At 44.3% G+C, this 21,586-nt stretch overlaps 1 long non-coding RNA gene across 1 annotated transcript in view; it reads left to right on the forward strand.

The window, feature by feature from the left end:
* Window positions 1–21,586, forward strand: part of LOC140427296 (uncharacterized) — a 45,511-nt gene that overhangs the window by 19,665 nt on the left and 4,260 nt on the right. The window contains exon 2 of the long non-coding RNA XR_011948448.1: window positions 16,588–16,648. This is a non-coding gene — a long non-coding RNA (uncharacterized lncRNA). The remainder of the gene's footprint in view (window positions 1–16,587; window positions 16,649–21,586) is intronic.

Here is a 21,586-nt window from a genome sequence, read left to right on the forward strand (position 1 = left end):
TTTCTGAGCACCGGGAAATCCAACCAACAATGTTAAAGTTAAATCTGTCTTCCAGCTGCACTGTGGGAGCTTGATTTAAATATTTTAATGAAGTATCGCATCTCCCAAGAAAACATAAGCAGGTCATTCAAAGTGTTGCTGTCCAAGTCTGGGATCTTGATCCCTTTAAAAATAATTGAGGGGCGGGCTCATTTTCAGCTCCAATCCTATCCATGATGTAAGCATGCCCACTTGGGAGATCTTCCTGGATGCAGAAAATTAAATGGCCACTTCCAGGTTTGCTGTCCAATTAAAGAATGTGGGAAGAATTCTGAGACAATCCCAATCAAAGGGTCTACTGCCTTGGAAGGACAACAGCCTCACTAGTGCAGGTGAACACATGATGGGGACCATGAAAGTGCCTTGATCTTGAGATACCCTCTTAAAAAGGTCAGAATTATTAATATATATATATACTCTGGCTATGGTACCAGACCACCTCTGTGTAGGGGGGAAGCCTCTAACTGTAGCTGTGGTCTGCTGATCAATGCTGCTGCAATAGAGGTGGAGAGAGGGGATTTAGGACAGGAGGCCACATGTGACCTCTGCCAGGAACTGCTTCTAGGCACCATCTGGGCTTGGCTCTCACTGGGAGCCATTCCACCACTCGGAAGGTCCGTGTGGCTTTTCCAGTTCGCCCACAAATGGGCAGTGTCATGTGAGAGTACCTTTAAGAAATGGGTGTTTATAAATGGGGATGTATATAAATATCTGTAGTGAGAGTACCTTTAAGAAATGGGTGTTTATTACTGCAGTGATGTCAGAGAGTTGGTGGAGCTGGGCTGTCTGTCAACTTTTTACTTTCGTTTTTGAGCAGGCTGCAGGGTGTGTTTTAGTTTTGTTTTCAGTGTTGGAGCTGAAGCCAGACCAAGCAGGTGTACTGCTGTTCTCTCTGCCATCAAAAGACTATCTCTTGATCATTTAGTGAATTCAAAATTATAAATGTTTTCAGTAGTGACTTTAACCTGATGTGCTTCTGATAAAGGTTTTGTTTTTAAGTCATATGGATGTTAAAAAGGAAAGCTTAAAGGTTACTTAGTGTAGTAGTCTTTGGGGGTTGTATTTGAATTGATGTTCACTGTATGTTTTAAAAAGGTTTACTTGAGTTCATAGAATAAACATTGTTTTGCTTTGAAAAATACTTTTCCATTTCTGCTGTACCACACCTGTAGAGTGGGCCGTGTGCTCCCCATACCACAATCTAGTAAAAGTTGTGGGTCAGGTGAACTCCATGATACACTTTGGGGTTCTCTAAACCCTCGCCCAGAACAAATTGAGGGTTCGTCCGGGATAAAAGTCTACCTATTGGATTGGCTTAGTGAACTTAAAGACAATGAGGGGTGAGCATATTGTGGCTGCTTTTCAGGTGTGGTATTCTAGTTTGGTGGGAACCTGTTTAAATATGTCCAAGCATTGCCAAGGTTTGACGAGAAGGAGGTAGAAGCCTTTTTCATTTCATTTGAGAAGGTGACTAAACAACTGAAATGGCCACAGGACATGTGGGTATTACCGATTGAAACAAAGCTGGTAGGTAGAGCTAGTGAAGTGTTTGCATCACTACCGGAGGTGGTATGAAGAGGTGAAAAAAATCCATCTTAGGTGCATATGAATTAGTGCTTGAAGCTTACAGACAAAGGTTTAGAAATCTAAGGAAAGAATTTGGTCAAACATACATGGAGTTTGAAAGGCTCAAACAGGGTAATTTTGATAGATGGATAAGGGCCTTGATAATAGACCAAACGTATGAAGCTCTCAGAGAAATTACCCCCCAGTGGGTCGGAGAATGGCCTTTGGCCGCCGTGAATCCTGCCCCCGCCTGTGCCGAAGTCTCCGGTACCGGAGATTGGGCGGGGGCGGGAATCGGGCCGCGCCGGTTGGCGGGCCCCCCCGCTCAATTCTCCGGCCCAGATGGGCCGAAGTCCCACCGAGAAATTGCCTGTCCCGCCGGCGTAAATTAAAGTAGGTATTTACCGGCGGGACAAGGCGGCGTGGGCGGGCTCCGGGGCCCTGGGGGGTGCACGGGGCCATCTGGCCCCAGGGGATGCCGCCACGGTGGCCTGGCCCGCAATCAGGGCCCACCGATCCGCGGGCGGGCCTGTGCCGTGGGGGCACTCTTTCCCTTCCGCCTCCGCAACGGCCTCCACCATGGCGGAGGCGGAAGAGACTCTCCCCACTGCGCATGCGCAGGAAACTGTCAGCGGCCGCTGACACACCCGCGCATGCGCCGCCCGGGGATGTCATTTCCGCGCCAGCTGGCGGGGCACCAAACGCCGTTTCCGCCAGCTGGCGGGGCGGAAATCCCTCCGGCGCCGGCCTAGCCCCTCAATGTCGGGGCTCGGCCCCCAAAGATGTGGAGCATTCCGCACCTTTGGGCCGGCGCGATGCCCGTCTGATTGGCGCCGTTTTGGGCGCCAGTCGGCGGACATCGCGCCGTTGGGGGAGAATTTCGCCCCAGATGTAGTGAGAACTCATGTGGAAGAACAGAGGGTTAAAACTGCGAGTTTAGCAACAGAAATAGCAGATGATTATGAATTAGTTCATAAATCAAAGCTTGGTTTCCGACATCAGGTTCAGCCTGTGAGGGATAGAAAATGGGGACATGGGAAATATTCAAGTGGTAGAGGCAAAGGTGACCTGATAGGAGATAATAAGGAGAATGTACCTCAGATTAAAAAAGAGATCCAGGAGGGTGGAAAAGAAATGAAAAGTTTCAAATGTTTTCACTGTAATAAGCTAGGCCATGTAAAGTCACAGTGTTGCTGGTTGACGAAAAGCACTGGGAAGGCTGACGTGGTAAAATAGGATAAGACAGTGGGGTTTGATAAAGTGGTAAAGGAAAGTCCAAATGAAGTGAAGGAGGTGCAAAAGATTGTACAGCCTGATCAAGAGGTGATTGATAAGAAGGTGCCAGATCTTTTTAAAGAATTTACTTGTGTGGGTAAAGTTTACTCATGTGTATCAGGAGGAGTAGGTAAAAAATTCACCATTTTAAGAGATACGGGAGCTAGTCAATCTTCAATGGTCAGAGATGAGGAGTTATGTCGTTTGGGAAGAATGTTGCCAGAAAAGGTAGTAATATGTGGAATTCAGGGTGAGAGGAGTAGTGTTCAATTATATAAGGTAAGGTTGGAAAGTCCAGTGAAGAGTGGTGAAGTGGTAGTAGGAGTAATAGAGAAACTATCTTGTACAGGAATACAATTTATCTTGAGTAATGATGTAGCTGGATCACAGGTGGGAGTAATGCCTACTGTGGTTGATAAGCCAGTGCAAAATCAGACAACTGAAGTGTTGATGGACGAATATCCTGGGATTTTTCCAGATTATGTAGTAACAAGGTCGCAAAGTCACCGGTTAAGACAAGAGGAGAAATCAAAGAGTGAAGATGAAGTTGAAGTGCAATTATCAGAAACGATTTTTGATCAGATGGTTGAAAAAGAACAAGAACAGGTGGAGGATGAGGCAGATATTTTTAGTTCAGGAAAATTGTCGGAGATACAACAAAAAGATGTAGAAATAAAACGGATGTATCAGTAAACATATACGGAAGAGGAATCTGAGTGTATACTAGAGTGTTATTACCGTAAAAGTGATGTCTTGATGAGAAAATGGAGACCTTTACATATGCAGGCGGATGAAAAGTGGGCAGAAGTTCATCAAATAGTATTGCTGGTAGGGTATAGAAAGGAGGTGTTGCGAGTTGCATATGAGGTACCAGTGGGAGGTCATTTGGGAATAAGGACAACTCAGGCTAAAATACAAAAACGTTTTTATTGGCCTGGACTACATAAAGATGTAGTTACATTTTGTCAATCATGTCACACATGTCAAGTGAAAGGGAAACCTCAAGCAGTGATAAAAGCAGCTCCCTTAATACCCATTCCAGCATTTGAGGAACCTTTTACAAGTGTCCTAATTGATTGTGTAGGACCGCTTCCTAAAACAAAAAGTGGGAATCAATATCTTTTGACTATAATGGATGTGTCTACTAGGTTTCCAGAGGCCATTTCAGTACGTAATATTACAGCTAAAAAGATTGTGGAGGAGTTACTTAAATTCTTTACTAGATATGGACTACCCACAGAAATACAATCGGATCAAGGATCAAATTTTACCTCAAGGTTATTCAAAGAAAGGATGGATAGTTTAGGAATAAAACAATTTAAATCAACTGCGTACCATCCAGAATCGCAGGGAGCGTTATAAAGGTGGCATCAGACATTAAAGACAATGTTGAGGGCTTATTGTCAAGATTATCCAGAGGATTGGGATAAAGGAATTCCATTCGTACTGTTTGCAATTAGGGATGCATCTAATGAGTCAACCAAATTTAGTCCTTTTGAACTAATTTCTGGTCATGAGGTAAGAGGACCACTTAAATTGCTTAAGGAAAAATTGGTGGGTGAGAAATCGGAAATTACATTTTTGGATTACGTGTCAAATTTTAGGAAACAATTAAATAGAGCAGGTGAATTGGCTAGACAACATTTGAAAGTTGCACAAAATGTGATGAAACGGGTAGCGGACAAGAAATCCAAAGTTCGTAGTTTTGCCAGTGGAGATAAAGTTTTAGTGTTGTTACCAGTGGTAGGTGAACCTTTAAAAGCAAGGTTTGGGGACTTCCAGTGGCGATCGCGAACCGGCGTGGCCGCAGCAAAGACGCTCCCGCACATCCACGGAATCGCAGCTTTTTTCGTGGGTTTTCCCGTTGAGTTTTTTTTTAAATTTGAAGTCATGCGAAATCGGCCCTGACCAGTTCCACGGAGCTGAAGAGGGAATGGGGAAAAAAAGAGGAGAGACTAGTCCCGGTGAGCTGCGCGTGGAGGAGGAGTGGGGATCGCTCAGAAACTGCCTGAAAGTCGGAGCACAGAGAGGATAACACAAAAACAAAATAATAATTTTTTTTATTCAACCTTTCTTGTTCCTCTCCTGAAATTTTTCAAAAAAACTTTCGAAAGGAAAAAAAAATAATTCATTTTTATATATAAAGAAAATCATTTCTAAAAGGAGAAAAAACCCTTGCTACCCCCCTATCTTTGGATGGAACGAAAAAAAGAATTTCTTTTTCGCACCAAAACCCAGGAAAAAAAGAGAAAGGCACATAACAGAAATATGCCTGCAAATAACAAATCGGGGGACGGCGAGACGTAAGAAGGAGCAGCAGCGAAGGTGCAGGAAAAAAGCAGGAGCTGCGGCCGTGCAGGCAGACGGCCCCACGAGACGAGGCGGAGGTTCAGGCGAACCAGGAAGCGGAAAAGCTGGCGAGCCGAGAAGCGGAGCAGGAACAGGACGCGGCGACCAAGACAGTTACGGACCCAGGGGGACAGTACGTCATGGTCAGCGGTGTCTTGGAAGGGGCACCGGTCGTACTGGTAAATGTGTACGCTCCCAACTGGGACGACACAGAATTCGTAAAGAAGACCATGGCAGAAATCCCCAACCACACCGACTGATCATGGGGGGAGACTTCAACTGTGTACAGGACCCACTGACCGACCGATCAAACCCCAGAGCAGGGAAAAAGACTGGCATGGCCAGGGAACTAGGAGCATTTATGGAGCAGATGGGGGCGGTGGATCCATGGAGGTTCCTGCACCCGGGAGAGAAGGAATTTTCATACTTCTCACAAGTACACAAGGTATACACCCGTATCGACTTCTTTGCAGTGGGGAAATTGGTGCTTCCAAGGATCACGGGAACGCAGTACTCCGCGATCATTATCTCTGACCACGCTCCACACTTTATGGATGTGAGGTTGGAGACAGGCCGAGACCAGCGCCCCACATGGAGGCTGGGCACAGACCTCCTGGCCGACAAGGCCTTCTGTCAGAAAACACCGCAGGCCATAGGCGACTACGTGAGTAACAACCAAAACGGGGAGGTCTCACCCTCCACGTTCTGGGAGGCACTGAAGGCCGTGATTAGAGGAGAGGTCATAGCCTACAAGGCAAGCAGAGATAGGGAAGAGAGGGTGGCCAGGCAACAACTGGTGGACTCCATCCTGGAAGTCAACAGAAAATACTCCGAGGCCCCGACCGTAGAGCTGCTGGTGGAGAGAAAAAAGCTGCAAATGGACTTTAACATGCTATCCACTAGGAAAGCAGTGTACTAACTCCGCCAGACACGGGGGACCTTCTACGAACACGGAGACAAGTCTGGCAGCCTATTGGCTCACCAGCTGAGAAAGCAGGCAGCCACGAGGGAAATAGCGCAGGTAATGAATAGCAGAGGCAGGCTGGTAACAGAACCAAAGGAGGTCAATTGGGCATTTGAGACCTACCGGAGACTGTACACCTCCGAGCCCCGCAACGGGGATGAAACAGTTCCTAGACAGTCTGGAACTACCAGTTGTGGGGGAAGACAGACGGGCGGAGCTGGAAGCACCAATAGACCTGGGAGAAATCATGGAGAGCATCAGCTCCATGCAGGCGGGGAAGGCACCAGGATCCGATGGGTTCCCAGCGGATGACTACAAAAAATTTGCACCGGTCCTGGCCCCACATTTAAGAGACATGTTCGCGGACTCACTGGCAAGGGGCACCCTGCCCCCCACGCTAGCGCAGGCTACAATTTCGCTGATACCCAAAAAAGATAATGACCTGATGGAATGCGGATTATACAGGCCCATTTCACTGCTGAACGTGGATGCGAAAATACTCACAAAGGTCCTGGCCAAAAGGCTGGAGGGCTGTGTACCAGAGGTGGTCGCAGAGGACCAAACAGGCTTTGTCAAGGGTAGGCAGCTCACAGTGAACATCAGGCGGCTGCTGAACATAATAATGACCCCCTCTGGGGAGAGAACACCAGAGGTGATCGTCTCCCTGGACGCAGAAAAGGCCTTCGACAGAGTCAAATGGAAATACCTCCTCGAGGTACTGGAACGGTTTGGGCTAGGAGCGGGGTTCACCCCCTGGGTGAGGCTCCTGTACAACACTCCCAAAGCGAGCGTCCGAACGAACACCACCAGCTCTAAATACTTCCAGCTGCAGAGAGGAACAAGACAGGGCTGCCCCTGTCCCCACTCTTGTTCAAGCTAGCGATCGGACCCCTGGCGATAGCCCTGCAGGACGCGAAAAGCTGGAAGGGAATCCGGAGAGGAGACAGAGAGCACAGAGTCTCACTCTATGCAGATGACCTGCTCCTCTATGTCTCGAAGCCACAGGAGGGACTGAAGGCAATACTACAAATACTGAAAGAGTTTGGAACCTTCTCGGGCTACAAACTTAACCTGGGCAAAAGCGAGGCATTCCCAGTGAACCCAAACGGGAGAGAGAGAGAGCTGGAGGGGCTCCCGTTCAAAACAGCCCAGAACAGATTCCGCTACCTGGGGATCCAGATAGCCAGAGATTGGATACAGATCCACAAGTGGAACCTGACCAGCCTGGTGGAGGAAGTAAGAAGAGTCCTTCAAAGGTGGGGCTCACTCCCACTCTCTCTGGTGGGGAGAGTGCAGATGATCAGATGAACGTACTGCCAAGGTTCCTCTTCCTGTTTAGATCCATTCCGATCTTCATCCCCAAGGCCTTTTTCCAAAACGCAGACAGTCTAATCGGGGTGTTTGTGGGGGGTGGGGGGAGGCGTCCTGTAAAGGAACGACCATCCGGGCCCTGGCCACAGCAGCACTCCCATCCTCCTCAACAAGATACACAACAAGCCCAGTGGTAGCGGCCACGCTGAGAACGTGGACCCAGTTGAGACAGCACTTCGGGATAACCAAAATGTCCCTTTTGGCCCTCATCTGCGGCAATCACAGATTCCCCCCAGCCATGCTGGATACCACCTTCAAAAGATGGAGGCGGGACAGGGGCACATTGACGGTCGGGGACTTCTACGTAGGGCACAGACTGACGAACTGACGAGGAAGTGGAGGCGAGTAAAAGGGCAGGAAATGAGACACCTCCAAATAAAACACTTCCTCCGCAAAGAGACAGTAGGGTACCCCAGGGTCCCAGAAAGCACACTACTAGAGGACCTGATAGGCACAAGCAATGAGAAGGGGGGGCTATGTGAGATAATATATGGACAGCTACTGGACAGAGCCCAGACTCCACTGGACGAGACCAGACAAAAATGGGAGGACGAACTGGGGACAGAGGTAGGATGGGGACTCTGGAGCGAAGTACTGAACTGGGTGAACTCCACCTCCTCCTGCGCAAGACTAAGCCTAATGCAGCTCAAAGTGGTGCACAGAGCGCACCTGACCCCAACCCGAATGAGCAGGTTCTTCCCGGAGGTGAAGGACAAATGTGAGCGGTGCCAGAGGGGCCCGGCCAACCACACCCACATGTTTTGGGCTTGCCCCAAGCTTGCTTGGTTCTGGACAGCCTTCTCCGAGGCAATGTCCAAGGTTGTGGGGGTGAGGGTGAAGCCATGCCCAATAGTGGCAATCTTCGGGTATCGGAGCAGCCAGAGTTACACATGGGGAAGGGGGCCAATGCCCTTGCTTTCATTTCCCTAATCGCACGCCAGAGAATCCTGCTCGGCTGGCGATCAGCAGCACCACCCACAGCTGCAGACTGGCTTGCTGACCTTTCGGAATTTCTCCACCTGGAGAAGATTAAATACGCCACCCAAGGGTCAGAGGAAGGCTTCCTGGATACTTGGGGGCAGTTTGTCGGTCTGTTCCAAACCCTGTTCGAGGCCAGCAACAAGGAGTAATCTGATCAGAATTTTCTTTTAAAAACACCAATATAGATGAGGTACCAAAAGACTGTGCAATAGCGCGGGCGAGAAAAATGTGATGTGTATATATACAATTGTTTATAAATACGGGAAATGCCAATAAAAAGATTTATTTAAAAATAGCAAGTTTTTATCAGATTGAAAGGAAATTAAGTGAGGTGAATTATGTGGTTAAAAACACCAGATAGAAGGAAGACTCACTGAGTGTGTCATGTGAATATGCTTAAAAGGTACTTTGAAAGGAACGGAGAGAAAAAGGAGGTTTTTATGATTCTAACTCAAAGTGACAAACAAAATCCAGATGACTATGAATTTGACATACCTCAAATTAAATTGGAAAAAGAGGATATTCTTAAAAATTGGGATAAATTATTGAGTTACCTTCCAGAGGAAAAACAAACTGACCTGAAAGAGTTATTGTTATAACTTTGGCAAGTTTGTAGAGATAAATTGGGAAGTACTAAAATGGCTATACATGATGTAGATGTGGGAAATGCTGTTCCAATCGAACAACATCCGTATAGACTTAACCCTTTAAAATTGGCACAGGTTAGCAAAGAGATTGAGAGTATGCTTAAAAATGGCTTAATGGAAGTGGGTTGCAGCCAATGGAGCTCACCCATAGTGATGGTACCTAAACCAGACGGTACCCAACGGCTGTGTGGACTATAGAAAGGTTAATGCAGTTACAAGAACTGACTCTTATCCTATCCCACGTTTGAAGGATTGCATTGAGAAAGTGGGACAATCAGCTTTTATTTCCAAACTGGATTTACTGAAACGTTACTGGCAGGTACCTTTTTCAGAAAGGGCGAAGGAGATTTCAGCTTTTGTGACTCCAGATGATATATACCAATTCAAAGTTATGCCATTTGGCACGAAAAAAAACACCAGCCACATTTCAACGGTTAACTAACAAAGTAGTTTCAGGATTACCCAATTGTGCGGTATACATCGACGATCTGGTAATTTTCATCCAGACATGGAAAGAACATTTAAAATATCTGATGGAGTTATTCGATCGACTTCAGGAGGCAGGTTTGGTGCTAAACCTAGCCAAAAGTGCATTTGGAAAAGCCCAAGTCACTTTCCTTGGCCATACCATCGGACAGGGTCGAATGGTCACATGGGATGTGAAACCAACATTTATTGAGGAGTTTCCGATACCCTCAGGATGAAGGGAAACAATGCAATTTCTTGGCATGAGTGGATTTGATCGAACATTTCTGCAAAGGTTCAGTAGCGGATTGCTCCACTGATGGGTTTGCTGAAGAAACGTCGAAAATTTCAATGGACTGCGGAGTTTCAACAGGCATTTGACTGCCTGAAAGCTGTGATAACCAATGCTCATGTATTGTAGAAATGCAAGGGATTCTGTGATTAGATTGAACTAAAGTATCTGACTTTAAAGAGAAATGCCGAGGGGTAGAGAAATGGACGGATCATGCAGAGACTTTCTTGTTCAAAGAGACTATCAATCGAGAAGGATTTCAGTTGGAGGAAGAGGAACGAAAAAAAATGGACTATATTATTATATCTGTTTGTGTGTGTTGTTTTTTGAAACAAAAAAGTATATTTACTGTGCATTTCTTAAAGGATAGTAAGAAGGTGAAAAATGAAACCATCTTGAAGTTGATGGGTTATTTTTGTTTCTTGGGGGGAGGTGTCATGTGAGAGTACCTTGAAGAAATGGGTGTTTATAAATGGGTATGTATATAAATATCTGTAGTGAGAGTACCTTTAAGAAAGGGTGTTTATTACTGCAGTGATGTCAGAGAGTGGGTGGAGCTGAGCTGTCTGTCAGCTTTTTACTTTTGTTTTTGAGCAGGCTGCAGCGTGTGTTTTAGTTTTGTTTTCAGTGTTGGAGCTGAAGCCAGACCAAGCAGGTGTACTGCTGTTCTCTCTGCCATCAAAAGACTATCTCTTGATCATTTGGTGAATTCAGAATTATAAATGTTTTCAGTAGTGACTTTAACCTGATGTGCTTCTGATAAAGGGTTTGTTTTTAAGTCGTATGGATGTTAAAAAGGAAAGCTTAAAGGTTTACTTAGTGTTGTAGTCTTTGGGGGTTGTATTTGAATTGATGGTTGCTCAGATGGTCACTGTATGTTTTAAAAAGGTTAACTTGAGTTCATGGAATAAACATTGTTTTGCTTTGAAAAATACTTTTCCATTTCTGCTGTGCCACACCTGTAGAGTGGGGCGTGTGCGCCCCATAGCACAATCTAGTAAAAGTTGTGGGTCAGGTGAACTCCATGATACAGTTTGGGGTTCTTTAAATCGTGGCCCATAACAGAAGTTAATTATTTGCATTTAGTACGCACTGTTGCCATTTGGGCAGCCTCTCGGTAATGATTTGTCTCTGGGAATATAGCCTGGAACGTTTCAGTTCGCTGATCCGATCTTAATATAACCAAATTTCCTCTTGAACCCTCCTTCAAATCCTCCCCCACAGGAGCGGGTAAATTCCATTCAGGTGCTTACGTGGCATATTGGGGCCGCGTGTTGAGATTTTATCTTTTTAACTCTGACCTGCTCTTATTCATTATGGGGATGCAGAGGATGGGGGAGTGGTTGTTACTATCAAAACCAAGGTTCTGGAATTACAAAACTATACCTGCTGAGATAAACAATTCTGTATTTGGTTAAAAACCATCTGGTTCAGTTTTCTATCAAACGACTTGTAAAGGCTTACGGGGAAAAAGGACTGGACATTCTGCAAGGACAAAGCAGCATGAAATACCTCCTGCTAATTCGAAACAGAACCTTTTAAATGAAACCGGAAAAAAATAAGGAAAGTAGGAACTCCAGGAATTTATCATGCTTCCAGATATTGCTTTGCCTGAAAATTATATTGTTACAAAATCTAAGATGCACCTATCTCGGTTTTTTTCTTTGAATCTTTTCCCAGTTTTTAATCTGTGAGACAAGGTTGAGCCATGTCATTATTGGGATTCATTTTTCCTGTGGCTCTTTGGTAAGCACAATCAACTTGTTGCCTTATGGCACTCCAGTTAATACCTATGAGCCCCTATGTAGTTTGTTTAGATCTCAGTGATCTGGTGAAAAATGTGGGGTAGTGGGAAAGGCACAGATCAGAGATATCTTCCAGCAAAGGCTTATAGCAAAACATCTTCAGGTTTTTAAAAATTCATTTTATATTCATTTGCAGGATGTGGGCATCACTGGTTAGACCAGCATTTATTGACCATCCCGAGTTGCTTTTCAGAAGGTGGTGGCGAGTTGCCTTCTTGAACCACTGCAGTCCTTGAGGTGTGCGTGTACCCACTGTGCTGTTAGGGAGGGAATTCCAGGATGTTGCTGTAGGAATCTATAATATATAGGATCTTAACCTGTCGAACTACACCAAGTTTGGGGGAAGCTTAGTTGATGAATCAAGTCCTGGCGCAATACGACAAGTTGTAAGATTTGTACTATTTGTAGACTGTGTTAAGTTGTTCGATTCCTTGTATTATTCGACTGTGTATAGTTGAAGGAATTTATATCATCTCTGCTATTCGGTTATCAGTAGCACTTTGCGAATACTGGAACTCAGCAGAAATTTGCAGTATAAACTTCTCAGGTGCAAAAATAATTGTTTTATTTGTAGTCGCTTGATTACAATTTGAAAGTCATTTAAAAGGCAATTCGTAGACAATTCGAAGCTTTCAGAGAAGTACAGACATTATCTTTCTTTGCTTAGGCAGACAGCTCGAAAGTAACTTTTAAAAGGTCAAAGTCTGGTAATGAAACATGAAGAGAGAGAGAAAGCTAATCTTCAGCTAAACTCAAACTCAAAGTCAAAAGTGGACTAACATCACTGACACAGACTGGTAGACTGACAGAACCTCCAAAAGACATCTCTAAAATGGAGACTAGAATCAAAGGCAAAAAACACTAAACTAACAGAAAGATAACACAAAGACATCGCCTCAACACACACCCCCAAAGACAATATACTACAGACAACACACTAAAATGGCGGGCGGAAACTTTTCAGTTATACACTTTCATATCTGTCTTAAGTCATCTAATCACACCCCAATATAATCCTAATTGGTTTGGGTTAGACTCAAACACATTTGATTTGATGGCAAGCCGTCCATCTTCAATGTGCAACATCAGCTTTTCTGACCCAGCTGTTATCTGCATTGTGAACAATGGTGCCTTCTTGTTGCTGTGTATTCAGCCCTTGGCCTTGACAATTAGCACAAGCAGTGTCAAATTGTTTTGCAACTGTGCTGTTTTAATGTCACACTGTCTTATAATGGAATTTTATGCTGTTTCATGTATCATATTGAAGTCCTGAATTTATGTGTGCTGAAATTCTCATTTTTAAAAATGAGTACTAAAACAGCTATCTTTTACCTATACTAGTTGTATTTGAAATACCTGGCTTCTACAGTTGCCCAGCGACAGTGAAAGAACGGCAATATATTTCCAAGTCAGGATGATGAGTGGTGGGGTTCCCAGGTATCTGCTGCTCTTGTCCTTCTAGATGGTAATGGTCATGGATTTGGAAGGTGCTTTTTAAGGCGAGTTCCTGCAGTGCATCCTCTAGATGGTACTGATGATACTCGTACTGATGGTACAACTCGCCACACAGTTGCCACTGTTCTTCGCTGGTGGAGGGTTTGAATATTTGTAGAAGGGGGCGCAATCAAGCTGGCTTCTTTGTCATGGATGATGTCGAGCTTCTTGAGTGTTGTTGGAGCTGCACTCATCCAGGCTAGTAGAGAATATTCCCTGACTTATGTCTTGTAAATGGTGGACAGGTTTGGGGGTGTCAGAAGGTGAGGTACTCGCCATAGGATTCCTTGCCTTTGACCTGCCCTCGTAGCCACAGTATTAATATAGCTATAATCCAGTTCAGTTTTTGATCAATGGTAACCCCCAGGATGTTGATTGTGGGGGATTCGCGATGGTAATGCCATTTAATGTCAAGGGGCGGTGGTTAGATCATCTTTTGTAGGAGATGGTTATTTGTGTGGCGCTTGTCAGGGTCACTTGTCAGCCCAAGCCTGGATATTGTCCAGGTCTTGCTGCATTTGGACAAGGACTCCTTCATTTTCTGAGGCATTACGAATGGTGCTGAACATTGTGCAATCATCCACAAACATCCCACGTCTGACCTTATGATGGAAGGGAGGTCATTGATGAAGCAGCTGAAGACGGTTGGACCTAAGGCACTACCCTGCGGAACTCCTGCAGTGATATCTTGGAGCTGATTGACCTCCAACCACCACAACCATCTTCCTTTGTGTCAGGTCCTCCAACCAGCAGAGAGTTTTCCGCCGATTCGTATTGATTCCAGTTTAGCTAGGGCTCCTTGATGCCATACTCAGTCAAATGCTGCCTTGATGTCAAGGGCAGTCACTCTCATCTCACCTCTGGCATTCAGCTCTTTTTTTCCATGTTTGAACAGAGGCTGGAATGAAGTCAGGAGCTGAGTGACCCTGGCAGAACTAAAACTGAGCGTCCGTGAGCAGGTTATTGCTGAGTAAGTACCACTTGACAGCACTGTTGATGACTCCTTCCATTACTTTACTGATGATGGAGAGTAGACTGATAGGGCGGTAATTGACTGGGTTGGACTTGTCCTGTTTCTTGTGCAAAGGACACACCTGGGCAATGTTCCACAGTGTTGCAGCTGTACTGGAACAGCTTGGCTCGAGGTGCAGCACAAGTTCTGGAGCACAAGTCTTCAGTACTATTGCTGGAATATTGTCAGGGCCCATAGCCTTTGCAGTATCCAGTGCCTTCAGCCATGTCTTGATATCACGTGGAGTGAATCGTATTGGCTGAAGACTGACATCTGTGATGCTGGGGACCTCTGGAGGAGACCGAGATGGATCATCACTCGGCACTTCTGGCTGAAGATTGTTGCGAATGCCTCAGCCTTGTCTTTTGCACATATGGCTCCTCCATCATTGAGGATGGGGATATTTGTGGAGCCTCCTCCTCCAGTGAGTTGTTTAATTGTCCACCACTATTCACAGCTGGATGTGGCAGGACTGCAGAGTTTAGATCTGATACGCTCGTTGTGGAACCGCTTAGCTCTGCCTATTATTTGCTGTTTCTACTGTTTGGCACACAAGTAGACCTGTGTTGTAACTTGAATCATTCACACTATTCTAAATCTATGAACCTCCGACTCAAGGATAGCTGAGTCCTGAATAGTTCATCCATTGAGAAACCTAATGAATTCAGCCTCCTCACATCTCTGACAGTACTTTCAATCTCTTGCTCTTTTCTACCACCATACAGGCGAGCACTGAATTTGATTCCCGACAATGTGTGGCTTGAAACCCTAAAAAGACAAGTCTCTGGTCAATCATAGTTCAGCTGCAATGTCCAACTTGTGTGACAAAAGATCCAGAACATGGTTCATTCCCAGTTCAGTGCCAACCATGCTGCCATGAAATAGACTTCTTTGAATTTATACCTGCATTGAGAGTTTTAGTGGACAAAATGCACAACATCACATTTCTAATCCTACTAGGCAGCGGCACTGAATTCTTCCCTTGTGACTCTTTATGCCAATATTAATTTCAAGGTTTATTTATTTGAAATGAGAACAGAACACAAATATTTTAAGGTTCACCGTTTTTAATTCCACATTAGTGAAATTCGTTGTTGTGAGAATCTTTCAGTTGGGTTAGTGATCTCTCCTTTTAGGTTTAAATCAGAATTCAAGGAAAAGGATTCTCTGCTATTAAAAAGAGTTACAAATTTGATCTTATTTTACCAGATACAAGAATCCTTTGTGCTTTATTTTGCTCTTGGTCTCTCCTTTGACCATTGGATGTACGGTCTCCAACACCTCACATAGTGCACTTGTCTTTAAATCTATTCATGGTCTGGTCACTATTTTTGAATCCTTGTCTCCAACTCCTCCCCTATTCGTCCTCTTGTAAATCCCACCCCTCCCTCACACCATTAGTGGCCATGCTTCCATGCCGCTTGATTTCCAACCCAAAGTTAGGCCACAGATCAGCCATAATCTCACTGAATGGCAGAACAGGCTTGAGGGCCTTCATGGCTAATTTTGGTCCCATGTCCTATGTTTATTTAGAATAAGGAGTCAACTGTAGTTCAATAAACTCTTTTTATTGGATGTCTCTGCTTCCTTTGCCTCCCTAATCTCTGATGACCTTCCACTGTATTTTCTGACAAAGAACTCACCCTCATTTATCAGGAAAACTGTCTACTGTATAGTTCCTATTAACTGTACAGATATAACTCCGATAAACAGAAAATTATTGATCTTTGAGAAGAACTATAGATAGATTTAAAGCGTCAGTGTTCAGTCAATCTACTGTCAAGGTGAACCCTCAGTTCACTTGGTAAGTATCTTGTTCAATTTATATTCCCATAAATGTATCAGGTCGGGGTTGTTCAGCTTAGTGCGTCAGATGGCTAACATGTGGTTCAGGTTAGCACCAGAAGTGCAGGTTTGATCCCGGTTCCAACTGAGGTAGATTTGGGGCCTGCTATCTCACCCTGCCCATGACAATGAGAGGCAATGGCAAACCACCACTGAGAAAAACCAGCAGGAAATACATCTCGGGATGAAGCCTCAGCAGCCAATGGGTTAAGGGCCTGCTTTCGGGCAAAGCACACATGAAGAAGATGAAGGAATTCAATCAGATCACAGTGTCCACATCCATTTTGGCCAGCAAAATGATAGACAACTATCTTGAGCAGTAAGAACCAATCAACAGGTTTTTATAGTATTGCTGGTTACGCCAAGCACCCTGGGAATCATAGGTTACATGAATGTAGGAATTGCATGTTCTTTTCCGATAGCATTTCTGCATTGTTTGAAGTAGTTTGTCATCATCATAATAATGTTTACTGATCTTGCAGAGTTGTTCCAAATACCTCGTACGAAAAGATGAGAAGTGGATGGAAGTGTAAATGCTGGCTGGTGGGTAACATTAGTTATATAATTTAAAAGATTAGATTATGACTCATTTCATTATTTCCAACATAATATATCCACTGAAGATGGGTTTACTCAGAACTATAGACCTTTTGGCAATCTTACAGTCTGCGCCATTTACCTTGGAAGTAACTAAGGTGTCAGTGTTGGCTCAGTGAAACTTCCAAGTCAGAATGTTGTTTGGGTTTAAACTCTATTCATGAGGCTTATGTATTTACGGGCGGCACTATGGTTAGCACTGCTGTCTCACAGCATCAATTTCCTGCACTGACGGGCTCAGCATGTCAGTTCACAAACAGATTGGAGCGCCATTTTTAAATGACTCCCCCTTCTCTTGAACCCCCCCCCCCCCCCCCGCCACACACACTCCGGCCACCACACCACAGCTTCTGCCCCCCCAACTGCCCCAACATACCTCTTGGGGGTCCTCGAGTCCCTCCTCACCCCACCTCTTAAGGGCAGTGCACCCCTAGGCCCGATCCCTGGCATGGGCAACCTAGCACCTGAGCACTGCCAACCTGGCACTGGGTGGCGCTGTCAGGGTGCCTGAGTAGTGCCAAGGTGCCAGGCTGGCAATTCCAAGGTGCCCAGGTGCCAGTAGGAATATCCGGGTACTACCCTGCCCAGAGCTCCGATGGCCTGGGAGAACCCCCAGGTGTCATTACACCTGGCTCATGTTTGTGTGGACCAATGCTAAAAGGCGCCATGGTGAGGACTCCCAGGCACAGGCATTCGATCCCAAGCCTCGTGAGAATCGGGTGTTGATAGCCTAATAGCTCACTTAAATATGTTAAACTGGATGTCACCCAGCAAGGGAGAGATCCAGATCAGAATGTCTCACAAGATCTCGTTAGATCTCACAATGTGTTCCGAGTGATACAAATCTCGCACGAGGCCTCTCACGAGATTTATCTGCCCCGATGCATCACTGAATCGGGCCGACGAGGCCATTCGATTGCATCCCAAGTCTGCTGCTCAAGTTCATCATTGAGAGAAAGCTGTACCATTCAGAAAGATGGGAAACTAAAGTGCCTCTGCCCTCTCAAGGGCTTAAAAGATTCCAGGACACTATTCAAAGAAAAACCAGATTAATTGGTCATTTACCCATATTGTTGTTTCTACGAACTTGCTGTAGATGTATATAAACTGCTACGTTTCCCGACATTACAACATTAACAGAATAAAAATCATTTGGACCTTTTCCACAGTTATGGGACAGGGTTTAGAGAATCCCAAAGTGAATCACGGAGTTCACCTGACCCACAAATTTTAATAGATTGTTGTATGGGGAGCACACGGCCCACTCTACAGGCGTGGTACAGCAGAAACGGAAAAGTATTTTTTAAAACAAAACAATGTTTATTCTATGAACTCAAGTTAACCTTTTTAAAACATACAGTGAACACCTTAGCAACCATTAATTCAAATACAACCCCCAAAGAATACAACACTAAGTAATCCTTTAAGCTTTCCTTTTAACATCCATAAGACTTTTAAAAAACCTTCAAAACAGAAAGACATCAGGCTTAACTTCACTACTGAGAATATTTATAATTCTGAATTCACCAAATGATCAAGAGATAGTCTTTTAATGGCAGTACACCTGCTTGGTCTGGCTTCAGCTCCAACACTGAAAACTTAACTAAAACACATCCTGCAGCAAACAGCCTAAAACAAAAGTAAAAAGCTGACAGACAGCCCAGCTCCACCCACACTCTGACATCACTGCAGTAGTAAACACCCATTTCTTAAAGGTACTCTCACTACAGATATTTGAAATGAAATGAAAATGAAAATCGCTTATTGTCACAAGTAGGCTTCAATGAAGTTACAGTGAAAAGCCCCAAGTCACCACATTCCGGCGCCTGTTCGGGGAGGCTGGTACAGGAATTGAACCGTGTTGCTGGCCTGCCTTGGTCTGCTTTAAAAGCCAGCGATTTAGCCCAGTGTGCTAAACCAGCCCCCCAAAAATATTTATATACATACCAATTTATAAACACCCATTTCTTAAAGGTACTCCCACACGACACCTCCCCTCAAGAAAAAAAACCCCCATCATCTTCAAGAAGATTTCATTTTTCAATGTCCTTTAAGAAATCCACACAGTAAATATACATTTTTGTTTAAAAACACAACAACACGTGCAAACAGGTACAATAATATAGTCCATTTTTGTTCTTCTTCCTCCAACTGAAATCCTTCTCGATTGACAGTCTCTTGGAACAAGAAGGTCGCTGCACGATCCATCCATTTCTCTATGCCTCAGCATTTCTCGTTAAAGTCAGATACTTTAGTGCAATCTGATGACAGAGTCCCTTGTAATTCTCCAACACAGGAGCATTGGTTATCACAGCTTTCAGGCAGTCAAATGCCTGTTGAAAGTCCGCTGTCCACTAAAATTGTCGACGTTTCTTCAGCAAGTCCGTTAGTAGAGCAATCACGCTACAAATCTTTTGCACAAATGTTCGATCAAATCCACACATGCCAAGAAATCGCCTTATTTCCCTTTGTCTTGAGGGTATCGGAAACTCCTCAATAACTGTTGGTTTCACATCCTGTGTGACCATTCGACCCTGTCCAATTGTATGGCCAAGGAAAGTGACTTGGGCTTTTCCAAATTCACTTTTGGCTAGGTTTATCACCAAACCCGCCTCCTGAAGTCGATTGAATTACTCCATCAGATGTTTCAAATGTTCTGTCCATGTCGGGCTGAAAATAACCTGATCGTCGATGTATACCGCACAATTGGGTAATCCTGAAACAACTTTGTTGGTTTACCGTTGAAATGTGGCTGGTGCTTTTTTTCATGCCAAATGGCATAACTTTGAATTGGTATATACCATCTGGAATCACAAAAACTGGAATTTCCTTCGCCCTTTTGGATAAAGGTACCTGCCAGTAACCTTTAAGTAAATCCAGTTTGGAAATAAAAGCTGATTGTCCCACTTTCTCAATGCAATCCTCCACACGTGGGATAGGATAAGAATCCGTTCTTGTAACTGCATTAACCTTTCTATAGTCCACACACAACCATTGGGTACCGTCTGGTTTAGGCACCATGACTATGGGTGAGCTCCATTGGCTGCAACCCACTTCAATTATGCCATTTTTAAGCATACTCTCAATCTCTTTGTTAACCTGTGCCAATTTTAAAGGGTAAAGTCTGTTTGGATGTTGTTTGATTGGAACAGCATTTCCCACATCTACATCATGTATAGCCATTTTAGTACTTCCCAATTTATCTCTACAAACTTGCCCATGTGATATCAATAACTCTTTCAGGTCAGTTTGTTTTTCCTCTGGAAGGTAACTCAACAATTTATCCCAATTTTTAAGAACATCTTCGTTTTCCAATTTAATTTGAGGTATGTCAAATTCACAGTCATCTGGATTTGATTCGTCACTTTGAGTTAGAATCATTAAAACCTCCTCCTTTTTCTCTGCTTCCCTTTCAAAGTACCTTTTAAGCATTTTCACATGACACACTTGGTGAGTTTTGCTTCTATCTGGTGTTTTTACCACATAATTCACCTCACTTAATTTCCTTTCAATCTGATATGGCCCACAAAACCTAGCTTTTAACGGTTCACCTGCCACTGGAAACAAGACTAAAACTTTATCTCCACTGACAAATCTACGAACTATGGATTTCTTGTCCACTACCCGTTTCATCACATTTTGTGCAACTTTCAAATGTTGTCTAGCCAATTCACCTGCTCTATTTAATCGTTCCCTAACATTTGACATGTAATCCAATAATGTAATTTCCGATTTCTCACTCACCAATTTTTCCTTTATCAATTTAAGGTTACCTTAAGGTTATCTCTTACCTCCTGACCAAAAATTAGTTCAAAAGGACTGAATTTGGTTGACACATTAGGTGCACCCTAATTGCAAACAGTACAAATGGAATTCCTTTATCCAAATCCTCTGGATAATCTTGACAATAAGCCCTCAACATTGTCTTTAATGTCTGATGCCACCTTTCTAACGCTCCCTGCGATTCTGGATGGTACGCAGTTGATTTAAATTGTTTTATTCCTAAGGTATCCATAACTTCTTTGAATAACCTAGAGGTAAAATTTGATCCTTGATCCGATTGTATTTCTGTGGGTAGTCCATATCTAGTAAAGAATTTAATTAACTCCTCCACAATCCTTTTAGCTGTAATATTACATACTAGAATGGCCTCTGGGAACCTAGTAGACACATCCATTATAGTCAAAAGATATTGATTCCCACTTTTTGTTTGAGGAAGCGGTCCTACACAGTCAATTAGGACCCTTGTAAAAGATTCCTCAAATGCTGGAATGGGTATTAAGGGCGCTGGTTTTATCACTGCTTGAGGTTTCCCGATCACTTGACATGTGTGACATGATTGATAAATTTTAACTACATTACAGGACTCAACCCCATCACCATTCTCATTGTACACACCCCAACACAGCTACTACTAGATGGTCGACTTAAGGATGGCACAGTCAGCCAAATCCGCGCAGCCCGTTGGACCCTTCTTTTACAGGGACGGGACATAACAGTTAAGAGAACCAAGACCCACACTTTCCTAGCTGATAATTTACAATATGCAGGTACCCCACATGAGTGTGAGATCATCTCCACTAAACATAATACAGGACCCTTTATACCTAAGTCAGCTCCCAGGAAAGCAGGTACTACACCCCAGAGACCCCAGCCCACAGACACGTGCGCACCCCTTAGAATCTACGTGGATTGCTCCTCCACAGTTTTAAATGGGAAAAGAATTACCGGTTGTGGTATTTATGTAGAGGGTGTGCAGGGACGCGTCCTAGAAGAGATTTTGTTGAAATTGCCAGGACACTAGGCTCTCAGGCAGCAGAACTGGCAGCCAATAGCGTATATTGTAGATCACCCCGACTCTTTTCCGACCCCAGCCAACATATA

Source organism: Scyliorhinus torazame, chromosome 7, assembly GCF_047496885.1.
Source record: "Scyliorhinus torazame isolate Kashiwa2021f chromosome 7, sScyTor2.1, whole genome shotgun sequence".
In the NCBI taxonomy this organism is placed as follows: Eukaryota; Metazoa; Chordata; class Chondrichthyes; order Carcharhiniformes; family Scyliorhinidae; genus Scyliorhinus; species Scyliorhinus torazame.